The sequence below is a fragment of the Sturnus vulgaris genome, chromosome Z (assembly GCF_052056855.1).
Source record: "Sturnus vulgaris isolate bStuVul1 chromosome Z, bStuVul1.hap1, whole genome shotgun sequence".
Lineage (NCBI taxonomy): Eukaryota > Metazoa > Chordata > Aves > Passeriformes > Sturnidae > Sturnus > Sturnus vulgaris.
Genome location: NC_142283.1, coordinates 80,454,223 through 80,477,784, shown reverse-complemented (window position 1 = coordinate 80,477,784; position 23,562 = coordinate 80,454,223). Strand labels below are relative to the sequence as shown.

The following is a 23,562-nucleotide window of genomic DNA, read 5'->3' as shown; positions in this document are numbered from 1 at the left end:
GACAGGTTCAGCCCTTGTCTTATAGCCAGGGGGGCAGCTGGTCGTGTGTGCTCTGCATCCCTGACCCTTTAAATGTGAAGTGAGCTGTGTTTTCAGATCCCAGTCCAGGCACAATGACTGGTCCTGAGCAGGGCGAACCTGAGCTGGCGAGCACTGGATGCTCTTGTTGGTTGGGTGCAGTGGCCCTGAGGCTCCTGGTGAAAGCATCAGCCACGGTTGTGTCTCATACATTTTGGGAATGAGGGAGAATATCAGCTTTCCCGTTCCTCATGCACAGAAAGAGCATTAGACTGTCCTGCTTTCTGCTTCTCTTGTTTCTCTTGATCAGCAGCTCATTTCACTGAGGACCTGTCCCAGAGGCAGGACCTTTCGCCCTCACCAGTTTGCTTAGGTGGCAATCAAACAAATGACCTGGAGGCAAGCAGCAATTCATTACAGCCCTCATTTAGCATGCAGTAAAATGTGCCGTATACCTTGTCTTCTGATCAATAAGTTGTATATTATACACGAGTCAATGTGTTTACATCACAAGGAGGCTTCTCACCGCCTCCTTTCTGCCGGGCTCTCTTGGTCTGGGATGATGGATCGACGCTGGGATGATGGGGAGGGATATTGTTAAACAGTAATTGGTTACTGAATTATTTAGCTGCACAATCCCTGTAGCAGCAACACTGCCATTCAGCGCTTAACTTGCAACTGTCTCAGCTGAGGAACAAATACAGGGACCCTGCAAGCTCAGTGGAGCCCAAGGCAGAATAATTCTGCAAGGCTGTGCTTTAAAGAAGAGGTTTACAGTTATTTTGACAATGATAGCCTTATGCAGAGGGAAGTGTATGCTAATTGCTTACAGGCTGCAGCCTTTTAATTTTTAAGCTGGATTCTGCTGCTTTCATAAGGAAAAAGTGATGTTGTTCCATTGCGGGTTCCCCAAATTAAAGGTGAGCATCTCCCTGCGCCTTCTGACTCCAGTGGTGTTTGCTGGAGGTGCAGCTGAGTTGTGTCTCTTGGGCTCATGTCCTGGGCCCTTGCAAGAAATGGGCTAATTCACGAAGCAGTCTGACTTGGCAGGCAGAAAACACAATCCAAATTAAATGTTAAGCTCCTCAAAACCTTGTTGCAGCGGTGGGCGTGTGATTGAACACCACCAGCCCATTGCACACCTGGTTCCAGGCCAGTGGTGATGCTCTCCTTGCACTAACCTGCATCAGAACCTCACCACACGTGATTCCCTCCTGATTTTTCAGCTTGGCAGTTACTGAAAATCCTCTACCTTTGAGATGCACTGAGAAAATCTTCCAGCACATTCAGCTCCGGCACAAAACGTGCTCTTGATTTGTGTTTCCCTGCATATTTCAGGCAGCAGAGCCAGGAAGGAGGCACTGCACACTGGTACCTCTTTGTACCAACTCCCCTGTGAGTGCAGCCCTTCACTTGAAGCTGTTCCAGTTCCTCCCCTGCCAGGCAGTTCCTTTTGTCCCTTTGGTGTCTGTGTATGTAGGAGTGTGTAAGAACGATCTGGGTTTGCTTGGAATTGACCTGTGATCTGGTGGCTTAAACTTACTTCTTCCTTGTAGGTGCTGCCTGTGTTCTCAGTGTGGATGGCAAGACCCTGATTTGATGCTCTTGTCTTTTAATTAAAAGCCCAAACTTCTTTTTTGGTCCTGTGGATGGATAAGGAGCTGGGAGGGGTGGGGGCAAGGAGGTGCAGGCTGTTTGCAGGGGATTTTTCTTGAGCTGGTTGTCCCAGCAGTGCCTGGTATTTGCCATGGGACGGGCTATTCCCTCACTGCTTTAATTTGAGTTAATTTGGTGCTGAGGACTAGGAGGTTCCCCTAATTTAGGAATGAGGAGTGTCATCCATGGCATGCCCCAGAGCAGAAGAGGGTCTCCATGAACATCACCAGGGACCTGCAGCTGAAACTTTTCCATCCAACATGTAAGCGAGGCCACTGGTTGATGCTCTGCTGGCTTTTCCAAGCAAAATTTGGTTATTGCTATTGAATTTACTAACTTACCCCAGTGCCTGGTGTTACCCCTGCCTGGGGCAGGGCTCTGCTTTGCTGCATAGGGCATAAACATTATGCTTAAAAGTCCCAAATGTCCTTGCCCAGTCCCACAGCAGGAGGTTTGATGCTCACCAGTCCAGCCCAGCTTTGTTTTTCCTCCCCTTCCCCGTGTAACCAAGAGCAGGATCCAGCCCTGTGATTCAGACCTTCCCAAAGACACATCTCGGGGAAGATTAATCTCCCTAATGGAAGCTGGGCTAGTGACAGCTGTGACTTTCAAACCCTGGTCCCAAATAAACCAGGGAGATCTGGGAGGCTTGTAACTTTCTGAGCAAGTGATGTATAAAGCTAAATAGTTATAATTAACTTCAAAGCATGAAACAGTCCGAGCAAAAGCAGTTCAAGCAGAAAAAAGAAAAAATTCCTCCCTTGATTTGTGTTAAAAATGAGTTGATTTTTGTGTAGCATTAGCCGTGCCTTTAATATAAAGAAGATTTTTTAAAATTCTGAATTGTAATGGATAGCTGATAATTTTAAGTTCTCCCTTTCCTTGGAGTAGTGTGGTTCTGTCACTGGAGGGAGCTGCCTGAAGCTGGTATGTTAGGAAACAGGGTTATTGTTGTGTAAATCAGTGTGAGGTCACTTAATTAAACACAGCCAGGGCTCCGTGGGTCTCTGAAGACCGAAGTGGAGCGGTGGCTGAAGCAGAGGGGACGGCAGGGCTGGGGACAGAGCCTTTGGCACAGTCCCTTTATCCCTCTGCATGATCTACCTTGTAGCTGATGGAATCGGGCATGGATGGGAAGACCACAAAGGAGCTTTAAGCTTTGCCCACCTCCCCGTGTGGGGTTTTTTGGGGGTGCTGCCTGGACCCAGTGCACGTTCCCCAAGCCTGGAGGATCTGGCTGGTGCTTTCCAGGCACCATCCAGCAGCCCTGGCTGTGCAGCCCCGCTGTCTCCTTCCTGCACGGAAATGCCGGGTGAGTTTCTTCCGAAACAAACTCCACGTTGGCAAGGCAGCCCCGGCTCTGTTTCATGCATCCTTGCCTTCAGTGTTGGGCTGGAGCTTGCATCCCAGGAAAATAATACACGTCCAGGAGGCCAAGACAAACAGTGTCTGCCTGCTTTTTTTACGACCTCTTGTTGCTCCTCCCAGCCGTCACCACTATTCCCTTAATAAGGGGACTTTTTGATCTCCAGAGGGAACTTCCTCACTTCTCAGGGTAAAAACCAAGGTGGTTGGCAAAGGGAAAGCCTGGAGAAACAGGGGACTCCTGCTCTCTGCAGCCCTTTGCATGGCAGTGTTTTGATTTAGAGCCTCATTCTGGTTCAGAACTGGAGATGATCAGGTTTCTAACTGCCAGAGGGCAGGGTTAGGTGTAATATTGGGAAGAAATTATTCTTTGAGGCCCTGGCACAGGTTGTCCAGAGAAGCTGTGGCTGCCCCATCCCTGGAAGAGTTCCAGGCCAGATTGGACAGAGCTTGGAGCAACCTGGGATAGTGAGAGGTGATGCTGATGGTTGAGATGGTGTGTAAGGTCCCTTTCAACCCCAGATCATGCTGTGGTCCTGTGGAAAGGACTGTTAGGTTTTAGTGGAAATGCAGACAGTGCATTTTGATGAGACGTGAGATGCTCCAGGTGCCAGCCATCTCCCCCAGGACTAACCCAGCAGCAAGTCTCATCCTGGTGACTTCAAGCACAGACTGTGGCCCCAAAACCCCCAGGGCCCTGTGAAAACCTTACCAGGAACATTGGGTAGATGCAAATGATTCAGCCCAAATCTTGGGACTGCAGCATCAACATTCTACTTGAAGCCCCAGCTTCTGTTACCACATGATGGGGTGGGCTGTCCACCTTGGTCAGTGGATTGAAGGGGAGAGCAGGATGCACTTCTGTCTTCATGGTTTGGAGTAGGAGCTCAGAATCTTGTCTGCCATTCAGACTTAGAGGCAAAGAAGTAATTTGTTTAAGCCATGGGAATTTTTTTCGTGTGGAAACTGCCAGGGGGGTTTTGAACCTCCAGGGCTTGCAGTTCCAAGTGTGACAATTAAAAGTTTGGGGGTATTTAGTGAACTCTGCATAGCTGTTTTTCCTCTTTCATAGCTCCATCATACCTTCTAATTAATTCCCTTTAATTGCTTTTAATTTCCTTTCCTCCTTATTTCTCCTTCCGTATAACTAGCGCTGTCATCCTTTTAGTTTGCCTTTCATGTTGGAGACTCTCTATTTGATTTCGTTTCATCCACATTGTGTCTTGCAGCAATTTCACTCCTGGAAAGCTCCAGCTCCAGAGATAAAATCTAAGTGGATTCAGAGAACCTGAAAGGATCGCATGCTTCATGGCTTTCCCTTCAGTAATATGGGAGATAAACAGGATGTAATAAAGGATCCTTCCCTCCTTGGAAAAGGGCCATTTCACATCACCTGTATTTTTGTGGTACTGCCATGCCAGGGATGCTCTTAGTCACCAGTGACAAGATAAAGAGCCTGCTGGTCCCTGGTGCTGGCGGGTGTCTGAGGCTGGAACAGGCCCCTGGGATGACACACTGTCTCTTGATTTACCACCCCTGCTCTTCCCAGCAGCATTCCCACTGCTGGGACATGGCCTGGCAGCCTGCTGGCAGCCCTGGTCCCTGCCTGGATGGGGAGGACACAGGGAGCGTGGCAACATGCTGGTTTTGGCCAGATAAGGTCAAGTTATTAAAATCTTGACATTTATCTCTGAGAGCTTTTGGTTTTAATGTGCACCAAGGGTGCCGTGTGTTTTGACTGAGGTACTTTCCAGCCCAGTCAAAAATAAGAGCAAGCAAAACCTCTTTTGTACACTCAGAGGAGTCCTAAGGGGTTGGATGTGTAGGTGACTATCAGCAGAGCTCTGTGGGATTTGGGCAGTATTCACCATCTGAAGAGCTCCATGGGACTTGGTCAAGGATCACCCTCTGAGGAGCTGGCAGTGGGGTGGGAATCATAGATCAAAGTTTTCTACACTTCCTTGAATGGGAATCAAGTTGCTTTGTCTAATCTAGCAGCTTTTTCTCTGTTGCTTCTCCATTCATAATGGTATTTTAACACTGCCTGCCTTGATGTTTTTCACCCAACAGAGCTAAGTGGGGGCTTCCTCTCTTTCTTCTCCTTGGAAAAAATGACCAGCAGCATCTAGTTCTGCCTGGAGTTGGCCTGGTTGCCTGCTTTATGCTGTAATGCTGGTAAAACCCTGGAGGAGTTAACACTGGGATCATGATGAATGTGGCTGGAACTGTCAGCTGGGGACTTTGGTGGTGAGGAAGGTTCCAGTACTCTGGCTGGGGAGTGGAAGGTAGCATGGAGCACCAAGGGCTGTCCCAGCTGCTGTGAGCTGGGGACATGCACCTCTGCTAGGGTTGGGTTGTGGGACAGCTCTTTAGAACCTGGTGAAGAAACTTTAGGCTAATCAGGCTGCTAGGGAGGAAGGAAGGAAACAGTGTGGAATTTGTGTGGAACTTGATAGTAGAGGAAGCTGTGGGAAGAACATGATCCCAGGACTTTGAGGTGCCAAGAAGAGCAGTGCTAGAGACAAACACAACTTCTGCCACCAAAAAGAGTGACTCACGCTGCCTTGGAAGTTTGTGATGGATTATTAGTGTTGTTTTACTGGCAGTGTGAATGGTGGTAGAAGCAGTTGAGCCTTGGAGGGTCCCCAAGCAGCCCTCCCTGAGTCAGTAGCCTGTTCTGGTGAGTGTCTGTCATGGTGAGCTGGTGCAGCAGAATGAGTGGGAGATCCTCAGGGCTGGTCAGTGAGCTGTAAGGTCTGTTTTTTTCAGATTCTAGCAGCCTGAAATCCCCTTTTAAGGGGATACAGGACTAATGAGGTCTTGGTGAAGTATCCCTTTTTGATAGGGGAGAAATCCCACAGCTCTCTGCTCTGTCCAGGTGGGACCAAGCTGTGGGCAGGAGCTGGTGGCCTTCAGGTTAGCCCTGGGGCTATCCCTGCTGTCTGGGAGCCTGGGACTGAAGTGGCTCTGGGCCAGGCATTCACTAGGATGTACTATTTTGCAATAAACTGATCTGAGCACTTTGTGCCTTTGCATTTGAGTGTGAATCATCCTGGCTGGAGCTGAGAGTGAGCAATCTCTGGAGATGGCAGTGGGGCAGGTTGCTGGCAGCCCCAGGCTGGGTGGCACTTGTGGGGGAGCCTCCTTGTCCCCATCCTTTCTGGGCAGGTCCTTGTGGCTGAATCTGGGTCTGAGGGACAGCAGCTGCATGCAGACTTGGTCCTAAGAGCAGCATCTTCTCGAATCCTTGGGGGAATTAGGGAATAATTGAATTGTTAGGGTTGGAAGATTTTCTTCTCCAACCTCGTGCAATGAGGAGAGATGTCTTGAAAAAGACCAGGTTGCTCAGAGCCCCACCTAGCCTGACCTTGAACACTTCTAGGGATGGGGCAGCCACAGCTTCCCTGGGCAGCCTGTGCCAGGGCATCGCCCAGGGCATCCTCAGTGTAAAAATTCCATCCTTCCAAATTTAAAACCATCACTGTGAGAGGCCCTGCTAAAAGTCTGTCCCCGTCTTTCTTAGAAACCTCTTTTAGCTACTGGTAGATGCTCTAAGAGAGCAAAAGGGGCTCTCTTGTGCAAGTGAACACCCCCAGCTGTGCCAGCCTGGCTCCAGAGCAGAGGGGCTCCAGCCCATGGAACATTCCGTGCCTTCCTCCAGCAGGTCCAAGCAGCAGGAGTTGGGACATCCTTCTCCAGGGTGTGATGAGGAGATGCATGTCTCCTCTTTGGCATAAAAAGCCACCTCAAAAAAAAAAAAAAAAAGTTTTGGGGAGCCAGCCTTGAGCTACTGCCCCACCCTGGGAGCTTGGCAGACCCTGCATCCCTGCCGAGTGAGACAGGATGCTTTATTTCCTTGGCCGAGCATCCCTCGGCACTGTGCTCCCGACTCTTCCGCTCTCCCGTCTTAATAACTGTAAAGATCGGGGTTGCCAAGGTCTTCCCGTTGCTATAGTGAGATTAGATAGGGCAGAGCACTGCATTCCCTCTGCCGAGGGGAGAAATCATTCCCATCCCTTCCCTGGGCTTCACCAGCCAGGTCTTTTTTTTTTTTTTTTTTCCCATCCACCAGCAGCTACTAATTGCACCTGAAAGACACGCCACAGTATTTCACTGCAATTAATATTTCATAGCTTTAAAAAAAAAAAAAAAAAGAGAATTAAAAAAAAATTTAATTATTGAGGCATTTTTCTCCTGGAACCAACTTAAAGAGACTCTCCGGCTGGAACGAGTTTACAGCGCTAAACTGTGAAGTTAAAATATTTATCTTCATAAACACGTCACTCGAAGCCGTGCTATTCCTCACAGGGTCATTAGCAAGAGGCACGTTAGTCCAATCAGGAGGTGCCTGGGAGACAGAGATTTGCCTTTTGCTTCTGGGCGGGGTTAGGAGATGATTTATTAAACGAATTTGAGAGCTGTGAGTCTGGCCAGACCTCTGAGTCAAACTGCTGTAGGAAAAAAAAAAAAAAAAAATCCCACCAGCTGGAGCTTTTGCAGGCAGAAGATGGGGTGCAGTCATTTTGGTACTGTTGGTTTGCTGATGTGGAGGTGTCCTCCCCAAAAACTCCCGAGGACGTACGGCAACTGATCCAGGGAGCCGTCATATTGCAGGAGGTAGTTTGCATTTTAATTTTCTTAGGTTTAATTTTCGTTTTCTCAGGTCTTATTTTCACTTTCTCGGTTTTTGCTTTAATTTCCTCGGTGCACCTGCGGGGTTTGGGTGAGTTTGTGTAAGAATTCAGGTGAGATTTCCCCGAGTGTAGGAGTGCACAGCTTGGGGCATGGTGCGTTATCACGCCACTCCACCTCCTCTTTTGGGTTTAAAATGTTGGTTTTGAGGCCATAAAGTTTAACCCCTATTATGCAGTACCAAATATGCCCTGGAGAGTGATGCCTGTGATCCCCTCAGTGTGTGGGGAGGTGGGGATGGAGGGTTTAGGTGATTGTGTGCTTTTTTGCTTTTGACTTGAGGTTGTATTTTGTGCATGTTGAGTGATGGCATGCCAGGACATGGAGGGGGGTGAAGGATATGGGTCTTTTGGAGGTGTGGTGCACTTCCCAAAACTCATTTATTTTCCGGGGAGCCAGAGGTGTTCGTTTCTGTAAATCTCTCTGCTCCTGGGACTGGGGAGGAGCATGTGAGGGGAGAGCTCGTGGTGGCCCCATATCCTGGGAGAAACTCCTTGGCTGGTGACAGTGGCAGAGCCTGGTAAAGATTACTCAAGCTGTAGATCTGTCACGGGGTTTTTGCCCTCTGAATCCCCTTCTACTCCTTGGGTCCCCATCAGTTTATGTGTACAACCCACCCAGGCAATGTCACAGGGTCTGACCCTGTCAGATCGTTCTTGCACCCCAGTTGGTGCATGGGGCTCACCCCTTGCTGCAGCTTGAGTAGGGGGAGAGGGGTGGAAGAAATATGTGATACTTGCCAGGCAGCACAAGTTCAGAGCAGAGAAAGGCAAACAGCAAGATGCTGTTGGTGGTGTGGGAAGGGTCTTGTGTCTCATTTGAGCAGAGAGATGTAGCTTGAGCAAGGGCAGAGATACATCAGTCTTTCTTCCCAAACCTCGACTTTGAGTGAAATTTTTGAAAACAGATCTCCTGAGCACTTAGAGCTGTCTTTACAAGGAGGACTGTTGTAAGAGACTCTGCTTTTTGTAGGAAACCAGCTCTTGCAGACATTTTCCAGCTGGTCCCAGTTTGTGCCATCTGCTCTCCTCTATCCCACTTGCTATCTGGTGACCTTCCCTAGATGTGCTGAGTCTCACAGCCCAAGGTGTTCATCAGGTGGGCTTTCCCTTTCTTTGCTGGCAGATTTCAAGTAGTAAACATCACTTGATGTTGGCTGTCTGGTCTGCTCTGCTTCAGCCACCTCAAATCTTGATTCTTTCCTTGCTGCCACCTCTGGTCTTGGCTCGAGGTTGGACTGGGAAGCACCCAGGTGCTTTGTTCACATGTTTTTTTGGTAGGTCTGTTGTGATTTCTCTTGGTCCTCTTCTAGCAGTGATGGCATGGGGTGTGCTCAGCACTGATCACTTGAAGGAGGTGTATTTAAAGGTTACACCCTGGTGGTAAATGAAGGGCTGATAATTCTGTGATCAGGGAGAGCCCTCCTGCCAGACAAACACAGATCTTTTGGCAGCAGCAGGACCTAACCACCATTTCTGGGGAGTTTTATTGGCTGTCCTTTTCTAGCAGAAGGTTCCTGCTTCTTTTAGCTGCCACAATGAGCATCTTTGGTTTTGAAGCCTTTTGAAGGAGCTTCTGCCTCACCATGGTGTGGCCAAGTGTGGCATTGTGCCTGGAGTCCCAGGCAGGTGGACCTGGATGATTTCTGGGCTCAGTCCTGTGCCTTTTTGATAAAAAACAGAGGAGGGAGTCCCTGCTATGTGCTCCCAGTTTGGCTTCTGTGCCAGTGGAGTTGTGACTCCACGTGGGAGGGGGACCTGGTAGAACCTTGGCCCTGGAATGAAGCCCACCTGTGGGTGTCCAGGTGAGGAAGTCTCTTTCTGGAATGCCACGTGAGCATGGTTGGCCTTGGTGGAGTGAGTTTTTATAGTTTTAGGGAGAAGAGTGTTTGGGATTATGTAAAACTTGCTATAAGATGCTCTCAGGGGTTTTCAGGTATGTCTAAAACTTACTGGGATTTTTAGGGAAGGACCAAGGGTACAGGAGAGGAGGGATCAGAGGGCTGGAGAGGAATACATGAGGGAAAATAAAGGGAGAAGCAGAATAAAAGCAGCTTCCCTTCATGTGGGGATAAGGATGAGGAGGCCACAGCTGGGGTGAGGGCTGGATCTTGATGTGTGGGGGTGTGTTCTGGAGGCTGGATGGCAGAAAGGTGCCTGTGCTGATGATGGTGAGGTTGATGGTGGATTGGAAGGGGGAATGGGAAGGAAAGTAGCAGCAACAGGCTGCAAGGGAGCAATTCCATAGGGCGTTGTGAAACTACCACAGACTTTTGAGTGCGGGGCGTGTCATACCTGGAAAAGTGAGTGGTGCTTACAGCTGATAAACTATTCAACTGGCTTTTTCCATACTCTGTGAGAGAGTGGGTGATGGGTTTGAGCAATATGCTCAGCCCTCATCCAGGCTGAGAAGCAGCAGGTGCCCACGAGCAGGTAGGTACCAGCCACAGTGAAACCATCTGTGTGTGACTGCTGCATGGGGAAGGGAAAATGGGGGAGCAGAGAGTGTGGTGAGCCTTTGGGGTGTTGCTTGGAGGTGTTCTGTGGGTTTTGGGGCGTCCATTTCCCCAGCATTGTGGCTGGTGCTGCCAGCTGTGGTGCTCATCTCCTGTTCCCCCAGCCATGCCAGAGGGCGTGCATTATGCATGGCCACTAAAACTCTCACCCTGTTGCTTCTTATTACAGGGAAATTACGGGTTACTGGGCCAGACTGTGCAGTTGGTGACGTCTGTGGGGCTTTGATGCCCCGAGCAGAATTCGGTCAATGATGCATTCCTAAGTGCAGGTGCTCGGCAGCAGCCTGACCTCAGCCCTGGAGCTCTTCGTTATCCCAAGCCTGGATTTCACAGGGAATTTGCAAGCCCTGAGACTTGCCTCAAATCGTTTGTATATTTTTTTTTTTTTAAGCCTTGCAAAGCTTTGGCAAAGCATCTGTTCTGGGTGCTGTTTCCCGTGACTCAGAGGGTAAATAGCAGTTGCTGTGCTCACCTGGTTTGCTTGCTAAAAATGAACAGGGAGCAGTTCAGGGGCTTGTTTCCTTCTTGTTTCCTTCTATTTCAGGCGAGTTCATCTCTGATTATGGGCTGTCAAACCTCAGAAATTCCTAGCTGCCTGTCCACTCTCTAATTTTTTATTTTTTTTAAATGAAACAGAAAAGGAACATATCCATCTTTCAGTGGCAAGTCATAAATACTCCTAGGAGCAGGTGGATTTTCTGGGGCCCCTGGTGTACAGCAGATGAGGGTGCATACCTGGGTTGAGATGCAAGCATGGGGAGCAGCCCAATTTTTTGGCAGTGGACAGTAAGTACCAAGAAGCTTAATCATGAGCACATCAAAATATTTACACCCAGCTCCACAGATTTCCCTCGGGCCATTTGTTGTGACATGTTTTACTGGGAATGTCGTGAAGAGGAGGGCTGTCTTTCTCTGCTACTTTTAAGACCTACCAAACTGTAATTATAGTCATTATTTCAAGGCTGTTTCCCATTTTGTGGTAGGCAGGACGGGACTGAGGGATGAGGGCGTTGGAGTTGGTGTGGATTTACATCCTGGAAGGGCTGTGCTTGGTGTTGGAGGAGATGGGGAAGTGCTGGTGTGAGTCTGGGAGGAGATGGCTGCACAGTCTGTGCTCTCACAGTCACAAAGGCACACACAGGCCCCACTGCACACACTTTTATATTCATGATGGGCCACGCCCCATGTGGTGTGGGACCCTTAGAGCCCCTTCCAGTGCCTGAAGGGTTTATGTGAAATAGACATAGTGCTTAGCAGGGCCTGTTGCAAGAGAACAAGAGATAACAGTTTTAAACTAAAAGAGAATCTGTTTAAAGCAGGCAAAATTATGAAGGTTTTTACAATGAGGCTGGTGAAACACTGGCACAGGTTGCCCAGAAAGGTAATGCATGCTCCATCCATGGAAGCATTCAAGGCCAGACTGAACGGGGCTCTGAGCAACAAGGGCTAGTTGAAGATGTCTCTGTTCAAGGCAGGGGGTTGTATTAGATGACCCTTAAATGCCCCTTCCACCTGCCTGTAATTCTCCTGGATCAGCCAGCCCTTACTTGGAGCTGAGAATGCTGCTGATCTCCACACCTGCTGCAGAACAGGTAACTACAGACAGGTCAGCTCCTGGGAGGGAGTGAGGTGAGGACAAATGGCAGAAAGCTGATGTTGAGGGCTGTAATTCATCCCAGGAGGTGAGGATTCCCTGAGGAACACTGGGTTGTTTCCCTCCTTTGGCCACTACCTGCCTCTGTGACCACAACAGGTCACTCCAGGTTGTGTGTTTCCACTGTCTTGCTTGTGGAGCATCTCTCTCCTTTTCCAAGGTAGGAATTGTTTTTGATGTTGCAAGTGAAGCAGTAGTAGCTTGCCTAGCATGGTAATCTGCCCTCCTGGCAGGGTCTGTGGACCTCTCTGTAATATGGTGAGGGAATTGCAAGGATACAACATTCAGGCAGTGCCCAAAGCCAGTAGCTGTGGTTCTTCTGATGTCTCAGTCCTTAAGGAAGTGGAGGATGTTAATGTCTGCAGTGAAATGATCCTAAAGTATACTAACTATCCAGACTTTTAGATAGCTACCTCATAAAACTTGCACAAAATGCCAAATTCAAAATAACAAATGGCTTGCATTCTCTTTCTTTTCAAGTACAAGGAGCCCCAAAGTTTGTTACTTTGCTCCTTGAAAACTTTATAGAAGGCAGGAATGGATTGGCATGGGTGGGACAATCACCTGGAAGGGAAGAGGTAGATGAAGGAGATTTTTGGGCTGTGGAAAGGAGATGGGGAGCCTTAGATGCTGGTCATCCAGTTAACCTAATTAATAGCCAAGGAGTGTCCATCTTCATGAAAAGGGTGGTCAGACACTGGACGGGGCTGCCCAGGGAGGTTTGGAGTGCCCATCCCTGGAGGTGTCTGAGGAGGGGCTCGACGTGGCACTGAGAGCTCTGGGCTGGGGACAAGGTGGGGGTCAGGCACAGGTGGACCTGATGGTCTTGATTCTTGGTGGTCACTTGATTCCGTGATCCCACTGGGATGTGGGATCATCCCTGTAGCTGGTTGGGGGTGGGAATGGCTTCAGAAAGAGAGGAGTTGGGGTATGGAGTTGTCAGCCAAGGCAGGAGCACACAGCTCAGTGTGTCCTGGCAGGAGGCTGGAGCTGAATGTTCTCATTTCTGGGGCTCGTTTCTGCTGGTGAGCAAAGGGCAAGGCTTGAGGTTCAGCTGCTCCATGGGTGGGTTGGTGCTTCAGGACAGAACAGGCTTGGGTTAATGCAAAGTAATTCAGTTCTGGGAAGGAGAGTGCTTTTATTCTCCCTTTTAAATCTTCTTTGGGTTCTTCACAATTAATTTCTGCTGAGGCTTTATGCATGACCTTGACCAAGCCACTCTAGGCTGAGATTGATTTTGGTGGGTACCTACATAAAGGGCTGGAATGTCTTGTTTACCTGGTCCTCAGCTGTGAGGCCCATAAGTTAATTCCATGTGGGAGACTCAAGCACATAAGCCTGAGCATTCTTACATGCTAATTGAATTCCCGAGCTCTTTTTTCCAGCTGGGGAAGGCAGAGACAATACTTTCCTCCCGAGCTCTGGGAGGTTTATGCAGCACCTGGAAATACGGGGCTACAACAGCGTGGACCTTTTCAGAAAAAATAGAGGAGAATTGGCCAAGGTACTCCTTGTGATTGAGATTTGTGAAGCCAGCTGATGCCCGTGATCACAGACTGCCAAGGGTGGATCTTTCAGGTCTCTGCTGCTCTAGCCCTTTGCTCATCTGTGGGTGGAGGTGGCTGGAATTTCAGGCCACAAATCCCCGGGAGACCATCTGAGCAAGTTTATTTTGCTGTAGTTTTTTGCTTCTGTTCAAGGGGCCTCCTCCCTTCCCCTTCAAACCCTTCCTTTGCTCTGCGTTTCCTCCTCTGAAATCCTATTTCCTTCTTCCCACCAGGATTCCCTCCCTACCAAGAAAATCCAAGCTGCTTATTTTAATGTTTGAGATAGAGGTAACATATGATTGAGGGTCTGGGTACCTTCATTTCAAAATGACTGCTGTGCCTCTTTGGTTTTTCCAAAGAGCTACTGCCTGCAGTTACTGGGCAGGAGGAGGCTAGCATCTTGGAGAAGGGTTTTTTGAAGGAGGTGACTGTGCTGGGGTTCAGAGAGTGATGAAATGTGTGCTGGTGATTCCCTTCTGAGGGTTTTCCAAGCCCTTATTCCCACCTCCACATACCCAGGGAACAGTCTGGAGGAGTACCAGCACTCGGTTCTCCTCATTTTGCTCTCATTCAGAAGGGCTTGGCTCTGATCAGTGCTGCTGAGAGCCTTGCCCCTGCGTAGTAATGGAGCAGTAAGTCAGGGTTTTTAATCACTTATTCCAAGTGTAATTCCCAGGCTGTTCTGAATCACGCCAGGAGCTGCAGAACAAGCCCACCCCATCCCTCGTGCTGGCGGACGATGACATCGGTGAGGAAGAGCACTCCCAGCTCTGGCTCTGCACACACAACCTGGGGAAAACGAGGGCCCTGTCTGGTAGGAAAAAAGAAGTGTAAGCGGTGAAACACGAGCCAGAGGGTTATTTGCCGTGGTGACAGTAAGTGTGGCTCTTGAAAATCGTCCCAGGGTGGTGTCGCAGGTCCGTGGTGCAGTGCAGAGCACGACAAGACACGTGGCAGTCAGAGGAGGTGGGCATTTAGGGAGGAGGCTGTGGTTCAGGAGGTACCTTCTGCTCCCTGCCACACAAGTTGCTGTTAGGCAGTGCAAATATGTGGCTGTTAGAGGAGGAAGAAGAGGGATGCAGTGGTGGATGCCCCATCCTTGAAAATATTCAAGACCAGTTCAGGCAGGACTCTGAGCCTGATGTAGTTGAAGATGTCCCTGCCCATGGCAGGGATGTTGGACTAGATGGCCTGTAAAGATCCCTTCCAACCTGAAATTCTGTGATTCCCAGGAGCTTTGTGTTTCCCATAAATCTGACTTGAGTGAAAGCCAGAGAAATATCAAGCTAGGGCTGTGTGTGCCCAGATATGCTCAGTGGGGAGAAGCAGTCTCCTAGGAGAAGGATGAGGTTTTTGGGAAGGAAACATCCCATCTCTCTCAACCCAGCACGCTGGGAGAGATTGGGTTTAACATCTCATTATTGCAGTTGCACTCAGGAGACGAGGCAGTTTCACTTTATTTTGATATTAAAGACATTCTTTTAAGAAGTGTCAGCCCATAGACTGTCACTTTTACAGTTAAAAAATTGTAGCTGCTTGCCTGGGGTGTATTTGAGAACAGCAAGGAAGAGACTGCTTTAGATTAATAAGTGAAGGTTTAATTAATTGTCATTATTTGCATAATAGTGTCCTCTAATTAATAGGTAATGGGCAGCCTCTGAATTAATGCACAAGTGAGGTCTCCAGTGATGCCATCAGAGAAGGGGTTTTATTGCTGGGAAGTGCAGTTTTGCTTAGTCTTTTAGTAAATTTAGTAACTGTGAGAGCCAAAGGGTGTGTGTGACAGTGTGTGCTGTGCCTGGGGTGGCAGGGTCTTTTAGGGACAGCACGCATCTTCCCTAAATGCATCAGACCTGGAATGGAACCAGGGTTTTGTTCAAGTCTGTTGCTGGCCTACTGCAGGCAGAGGCCAGACAAGAAGCTGTTCTTGTGTTTTATTCTGTTTTCAGTAGCTTGGGAAGTGGTTGCATGTATCGTGGCCGTGGTTTTCCTCTCCTTTTTGTTCTTAAAAATCCTCATGCTGTCATTTTGGTGTCCCTTCTTCAGCTGATGTGTTCTTTTCTGCTGTTCTACAGGCACATGAATGTTTCCTGTCACAGATAGGTGCTGGAGGGGATCTCTCTCTCCATCTCTGTTTCTCCCTTGTTTTTTGTGTTTTGCTTGTGACAGTGTTTGTGGTAAGTGGAATGGGATGACATAGAATGTCTTAAGAAACAGAGTTTGTTGTAAAGCAGAACCCAGTCTTAAATTTGGGGATGGAAAGGAGATAGAAGATGTGTGGCCAGCCTTTTCCCTGTAGATAGGGGCTGGCAGTAGGAGGGATTCCAGGCTGAGAGAATGCAGGATGCTGTCAGCATCCTGAAGAGCTCACCATGTGAGAGGAGACAGGCAGATGCAGATGTGGGAGAACACTGGGGAAGCAATGGGGCATAGATTCAGGATAGCTGTTTCTTCGTTTTCCTAGCAAACAATACTAGACACCTTAATTTTAAAGTGTATTTTGTCACTTGTCAGCCTAGTGATTAAAGCACTCTTCACTACATCCTGATATGCACTTAGACATTGGCACAGGGTGCCCAGAGCAGCTGTGTCTGCCCCTGGATCCCTGGAAGTGCCCAAGACCGGGTTGGACAGGGCTTGGAGCAGCCTGGGACAGTGGAAGGTGTCCCTGCCCGTGGCAATGGGTGGCACTGGATGAGCTTTAAGGTCCCCTCCATCCCAAACCATTCTGTGATGTTATTTCCTGCAGTGATAATCCTGCTGCTATCAGAGAGATGGATGTGGATGTGGCTTTGGCTCTGTGTTGGAATTTGCACCTGCTTGTACCAGCAGAGAGCTGAGACCTAAGAGCTGATTTAATTTTCGTTCAGTTAATCCACCCCCTATCCTCAAATGAGAACTTTGGTTGTGTACCCTGGGAGTTTTTCCTCTCGTTTTCCACTGAACTCTTGTGAGATGCTGTGATCTTTGAGTGATAGTTATAGGCTTTGTCAGAGGAGCAGCATCATTCTGACAGACAGCAGGTATTTTGGAAATAAATGACAAAAAAACCCCAACAACAGCAAAACAACAAAAAGCCAGACCAGGTTGTGGAAGCAAAGAATGTGTATTTTTGTTGCTTCTGTGGTTGTGAACAATCTCTTCTCACCAAAGGCAGCTCTTCAAGAGAGGAAGCACAATTTGGCTAAAATTTCTTGAATGAGGTCATAAAATTATACTCCATGAATGGTCCTGTTATTCACAAAGGACAGTTGTTTGGATAGAAATTGCTGAAGACCTTTCATTGGTACAGTGGGGAAAAGAGAGAGATTTCACGAGCCTCCCACAGTTTAGCTGCTGAGGGGATTAATACTGATGTAACAGCCAAATACTCTGTGAGAGACCATTTGTACTCTGCCGTACTCCAGGGGCTGTTGCTCCTCGGATGTGATCTTGAGCAGAGCTCATCAGATACTGCTTGTGAGAAAGTGCATTTGTGTTATTCCTTAAATGTCAAAACATGTATCCAGGACCCCCTTTTCCAAAGCCTGGAGCTCTTCCTTGCCTTTACTCCTTTAGATGAGCCACTGCTTGTGCATGGGGTGTTTCTGGATGTGGGATTGGTGGGAGAAATCCCCTGGTACAGTAGGATGCAGGGGATACTCCACTCACCTGGAATGACAGAGAACTTCTACATGAGCAAAACAGTTACCGAAATTACCTGCTGTGCCAATCAACAAGGCCAGGGCTGCTTCTTGCAGAAAAGAGTCAAGGAACCTTTAAAGCAGGTTGCATGGAAGAGTGCTTGTGCATCAAACCTTGGATGTGCCACCTTTAGTGCATTGGTCCAGTACTAACACACCTGGTTTGCTCGAGAGGATTTCCTTCATGTGCTTGGTTTTCAGCTGGAGGGTCCGAGCTGATGAAAAGCCCAGATCTGACTTTATACCAACAGGGTTTTAGTTTAGGAGTCCAGAGAAAAGGAGCAGCCTCCTTAGGAATATTAAACTGCCAGAGGGCAGGTTCACATCAGATATTAGGAAGGAATTCCTGGCTGGGAGGGTGGGCAGGCCCTGGCACAGGGTGCCCAGAGCAGCTGTGGCTGTCCCTGGATCCCTGGAAGTGTCCAGGGCCAGGTTGGACAGGGCTTGGAGCAGCCTGGGACAGTGGAAGGTGTCCCTGCCCGTGGCAATGGGTGGCACTGGACGAGCTTTAAGGTCCCTTCCAAAACAAATCATTTTAGGATTCCCAGAAGCTCTGTATTTCTCATAAGATTGCTTTTTAATTTTTTTTTTTTTTGTAGTTCAGGAGATGAAGAGCCAACTTCATTTAATAAGGGATGTTGGCTGAGCTTCAGGGCATGGATTAAATACAGCAGTGTGTGGGGAATGGAGAAAAGGCTGAATGCAAAGAGGCTGGTTCTTCTGTCCCTAGCCTCAAAAAAAACCAAGAGGTAAAGGGATCCAGAGAAAGGACAACAGGAGAGAAAAGCAAAATATAGATCTTTCTCTTTATTTTCTTTTTTCCTTATTTTTTTTTCCTATTGCATTAGTTCTTTTTTCTGCAGGTGTCTTACAAAAGCAGTGTTTTGTCATCTTCTGTATTTCATACCTCCTGTGTCCGTGCCAGGATACCTGCTTTTATATGGTGGACAATGGGAGTGCAGCTGGCACTGAGCTGAAGCCCGAGCTGTTCTGCACCTCATGTGGATTCGAGTTCACATAAATAGTTTGACTCACTGAAGGAGTGAATCAGAAGAAGGAACTCGAGCCTCTAGCCTACAAGCACCATGCTGTGCAAACAAGGTGTATAAACATGTAAGTTTTTCTTAAGTGTGCAGTTCAATGTGAAGTGTGTGCTGGAGTGGAGTCGGCATTTCAGACCCACCGTAGCCCAGCTCAGGAGAGTGCAAGGATATTTTGGTTTAGACCTGGTATTATAGACATCCAGGAGAGTGGAAGTTTGTTGTCTGCCCCGTTCTCACATCTGTCTTTGGTGCTAAGTGCTTTCGGTATGAGTAAAATGCAGCGTTAAAAAGTAAAAAGAGGGAAAGCAACCCCCCTGGAGCCACTACAGCAAAGTGGGGACAAAATGCTGATCCTGTGTTCAGATTCCTTGCTGTTGGTACCTTGCTGGTGGTGGCTTGGAGCAGGTTCTCCTGCCCTAGACTGACTTTGATCCCTCAGTCACCCAGCAAGGTCACACCAGCAGGGTGATGGATTTAAGCTTAGTGGTGCAAGTTTCCCTTAGCCATTGTCTATCCAAGCTGGATTGGAACCACTGAGTGTGACCAGGGGGAATGGTTTTAGTCTTAAACTAAAAGAGGAGAGATTTAGACTAGATATTGGGAAGGAATTTGTGGCTGTGAGGGTGGTGAGGCTGTGAGGTTTCCCAGAGAAGTCGTGGCTGCCCCATTCCTGGAAGTGTCCAAGGCCAGCTGGATGATGCCTGGAACAACCTGGAAAAGTGGATGTCATTTCCATGGTGGTTGGCATTGGAACAAAATGATCTTTAAAGACCCTTCCAACCCATACCCTTTTGTGATTCTGTGTGACACCTTCTGGAAACACAGCTGTAGGACTTTACCAGGTTGGACAGCCCAGGTGAGCTCTGCAGCTGCTCTGGAGTCCCTGCTGAGTCCCACCAGCAGCCTCTTGGAAATCCAGAGGGGGTGTGACCACCCTGGTGACCCCAGAAGTCTTCACCAAGGCCTCAGGCTGATGGATGTGCTAATCTGCATGAGTTTTACTCATCTGAGGAGGGGCTGTGAGATGTTACCCTTGGTTGTCATTGCTGGCTGCTTTTGTCATGCCTCCAAAGCCTTGCAAATCACTCACGGCGTGACATGGTCGTCTGTGTATGAGAGGTGAGATCTACTCAGAAATTGTTTTTATTATGTGTTGGTGATAGCAGATAAATAATCTTCCCTCTAGCTTGTGCACAGGGAGATGGTTTTCTCCTGTACCTTCAAATGAGGTGATTAATAACAACCGTTAATCCCCATGAATGACAGCAGTATATTAGGAGCAAAACACATGTTAAAATAATTTGAGAGGCTGTTGTTGGGTCATAGGCTAACTCATTCTCTTCATATATAATATTTTCATAAGGTGTAAATATTTGTAAGCTTGAGATGTTGGCTGGAGATCAAGTTTTGAGTATCAGCGTCACTGTCTGGACCAAATCTGAACTGAACTTCCAGTGTAAGTTAATTAAAGTAGATTTAGATTGGATATTAGGAAGGAATTTCATAATGTGAGTGTGGTGAGGCCCTGGCACAGGTTTTCCAGAGCAGCAGTGCCTGTCCCTGGATCCCTGGCAGTGTCCAAGGCCAGGCTGGACAGGGCTTGGAGCACTGGGACAGTGGAAGGTGTCCCTGCCATGGCAGGGGGGTGGCATGGGACGAGCTTTAAGGCTTATTCCAATCTAAACCATTCTGGGATTCTGTGGATTCAAAAGTTGGATTTCAGAAAGCCTGGACTATTCATAAGCTTAAATTGAATTTGGCAACTGGATATGTTGAAAATCCCCAGGGGGAGCTAATTTATTTTTAATGTCCAGGCATTTCAAGTGAAATGTCAGAATGAAATGTGTCATTTTGGAAATGCCAAAACATTTTCTTTTTGACAGCTTCTCAATGAAGCTTTTCAACTTTCTGTTTGGGAATTACAGTTAACAGTTAGAAGGAGGAAAGACTAAACAAGACTTGGTAGTAGTGGACTAAGACGTTTAGTTTTGATTCAAACAGGGGTGGCAAGCTTTTCATTCTCTTTCTGTGTTGTCGAACTTCTTTCACTTCCACCCAGATCTGTTTCTCATTGACTCAAGACATTTTCCTCCTAGTTTTTGTACAAGTAGGACATGTCATTAGATTAAAAAAAAAAAAAAAAAAAAAAGTTATTCACCTCTTCCAGCTCCTGGAATGCCCTGGTTTGGAATTTTTGAAAACAACTGATGGAAAACTCGTGCAGAAATATGTAAACCAGCCCATTATGTGTGGTGATCCTAGATTCAGAATTCCATGGCAGGGCTGTGGGGCTGCCCATGATGTCCAAAGCAGCATCCCAGCCCTTGCTGACCATCCTGGGCTCCACAGTAAAGCAAGTGAGGCCCTGATGAATCCACTGGCAAGAGTTACTGAGGCATCATTCCAGGGCTGAGGAGGTGATGAGACACCTTGGGGAGCTGGCACCACAGCTTAGGGAGCATTATCCTGACTGAGCTCACCAAGCACAGTGAGATGATGGATTCCCCATTCCTGGAAGTGTCCAAGGCCAGGTTGGGTGAGGCTTGGAGCAGCCTGGGATAGTGGAAGGTGGAGCAGCGTGGTCCTTCCAACCCAAACTGTTCAGTGTTTTTACAATCCTGATCTGCAGTGCTGCCATTCTCTCTCAGCACCATCTTCCCACCCTCCTAAAAAGCAAAGTCTGTGGTTTTCTTCAGGTCGGTGCCCCTTTGTATTTTGGAGGGTAAGCTCAACAGAGCTCTTGGTGATGCGGGATGTTTTCCTTTGCAGGGCTCGTTGCCACGCGTCTGGCGGTGGGGTGACATCATCCCCACGCTGGGGTCTGCAGTCAGCCATTGATCTTGATGTACCCTCTTTGCAGGCAGTAATGTGTGTTCTTTCCTTAGCATTTTGGGCAGGAGATGCATCATGCTGCCTGCTGGAGCCCAGGGAGGAGCATCATCAAAATGAAGGATGCCAGAGGCTTAATTGGTCTTTGAGGACCAGCCCCCAGCTCGTTTCTGTCTTCAGCTCCTTTCCACTGTAGTCGTTCCCCTGGGTCTGAAGAATTGGTATGAAAAAAAGAGTTTTTCCATCGCAGTGAGTCTCAACTAATTTTATTCTGTGTTCTGGAGGAAACTGTGTGATATTCAATAGGCAGGAAGCAGATGAAATTGGGAAAAAAAAAAAAAGAAATCACAGGGTTGTCCAGAAATTACTCTGAAAAAGCTGCTGATTTTTCAGACCAGAGCATGAAATCCTTTGCACCTTGCTCCCCTGTTTGAACCATCCCTCAGCAGTCTGGGGTAATTCTCTGCTGTGTTATCCTTTGCTCCCACGAGGCAGAGAGCAGCCCTGTCCCTCCAGGGGACTGGCAGGCTTTTTTGCAAGGGCAACACCACCAGACAGAGGAGCTGAGGACACTGGAGGTCAGGGCTGGACATGCTGGCTTCCTTTACCCTAATTAACAGGCTAAGCTTCCAAAAGCAAGTGTGTGGTGGTGGGGGAGGCAGAGGGAGCTGGGACGCGTGGAGGGGTGAGTGATCCCTCTGGAATTGCCGGAGAATTCCCGTGCCCACTGGCGACTGGGAGCTGTCAACGCCGCGGCGCGCGAGATGGAGGTCGCAAACCTCAGGAGGAACATTTTGCACAGTGTGGATCCAGTAGCTGTCATCCACATCCGAGGTTTGGGAAGAGCTGTGTGCAGGGGGATGGCAGCAGCCTCGTGGCTTTTGTTTCTTTAATTGCTAACAGCAAGGCACTGCTGTTCTCTGGAGGAGAGGGAGGATGCTCGGGTTTATATTTCTCTTCTCCTGTTACTTTTACCTGGCTTGCTTCAGTCTCTGCTGCTGAGCTCCGGAGGATTTTCATGCTGTTAAAAACAGAATTAGCCAGCACCAAAGCAAGGGATTTTTTTTTTTTTTTTAAAGCTTATTTAACTGTGAGACAGCAATAGGGAAATGTCACCAAACATTTGCTTGGTTCTGCCGTCAGGTTGGTGTAGCAGGGCTTTCAGATGGTTGCCCATATGTGGAGAAAACACATTTTCTGTTACTCATACTGCAAGCAGCTGTGTCTGGAAAAGGCAACCTGCAGCTCTCTTTGCTACAGGGTGCAAGGCAAAATTCATTTTCTGTGGTAGTGGCAAAGTTTGGATGGGGTCTAGAAGTGTTTTGGGTAGCTGATGGTGTAAAAGTATTCCTGCTCTGCATGGTGGTTGTTGTTTTGCTTTAGCTGCTGTGGCCCTGATGCTAAAACAAGGCTGGATTGTCATCCCTGGGCTATTTTGTGCAGGTCTCTCCTGCACCACGGTTTGCAGCTTATTGTTGGTAGAGATGTCTCCACTTTGCACTGTGGGGAGAGAGATCATAGAACCCTAGAATGATTTAGATTGGAAGGGATCCAAAGATCAACTTAAAGCCCAGCCAATTCCACCCCCTGCCATGGCAGGGATACCTTCCACTGTCCCAGGCTGCTCCAAGCCCTGTCCAGCCTGGCCTTGGACACTGCCAGGGATCCAGGGGCAGCCACAGCTGCTCTGGGCACCCTGTGCCAGGGCCTGCCCACCCTCCCAGCCAGCAATTCCTTCCCAAGATCCCATCCAGCCCTGCCCTCTGGCACTGGAAGCCATTGCCTGTGTGCTGTCCCTGCCTGCCTTGTCCCCAGTCCCTCTGCAGCTCTCCTGGAGCCCCTTCAGGCCCTGGCAGGGGCTCTGAGCTCTCCCTGGAGCCTTCTCTTGTGCAGGTGAGCAGCCCCAGCTGTGCCAGGCTGGCTCCAGAGCAGAGGGGCTCCAGCCCTGCAGCATCTCCCTGGCCTCCTCTGGACTCATTCCAGCAGGTCCATGTCTTTCCTGTGCTGAGGACCCCAGAGCTGCATGTGGGACTCCAGAGGGGTCGTACCAGAGCAGAGGGATAGAGTCCTCGCCCTAGACCTGCTGGCAGTATCTCTTCAGATATCCTCAGGCTGACCCTGGCTGGATTTCAGGCACCCATCAAAGCAGCTCTCACTCACCTCCACGGCTGAACTGGGGAGAGAAAATAAAGTGAAGAATTCATGAGTTGTGATAAGAACTGTGAGAGATCCTTCACCAAATACTATCGTGGGCAAAACAGACTCAGATCCCAATGGGGAATATTATGTGAATTGATTAGCAACAAAATCTGAGCAGGATAATGAGAAGTAAAAGCAGACTTTAAAGCACTTTCCCTTCACCCCTCCCTCCTCCCCTAGTGGTACAAGGAGACAGGGACTGAGGGTTATGGTCAGTTCATCACATGATGGTCCTGCTACTGCTCAGGGAGAGGAGTTGGAGTCCTTCCCTGCCCCAGCATGTGCTTTCCTTTGCACAGGCTTTCAATGGGGTCACAGCCTCCTCAGGCTGATGTGGGCTCCTCCAGGGGCTGCAGGTGCA

At 48.6% G+C, this 23,562-nt stretch overlaps 1 protein-coding gene across 2 annotated transcripts in view; it reads left to right on the top strand.

Annotated features, from left to right (window-relative positions):
- Positions 1–23,562, top strand: part of ZBTB7C (zinc finger and BTB domain containing 7C) — a 151,919-nt gene that overhangs the window by 12,787 nt on the left and 115,570 nt on the right. The window contains exon 1 of one of the 2 annotated variants that reach the window (XM_088156167.1): positions 18,094–18,243. The exons of the other annotated variant lie outside the window; for it this stretch is intronic. The gene's annotated coding sequence lies outside the window, so the exon portion shown is untranslated. Of the gene's footprint in view, positions 1–18,093; positions 18,244–23,562 lie in introns of those variants that run through there. 2 annotated transcript variants of the gene reach the window in all.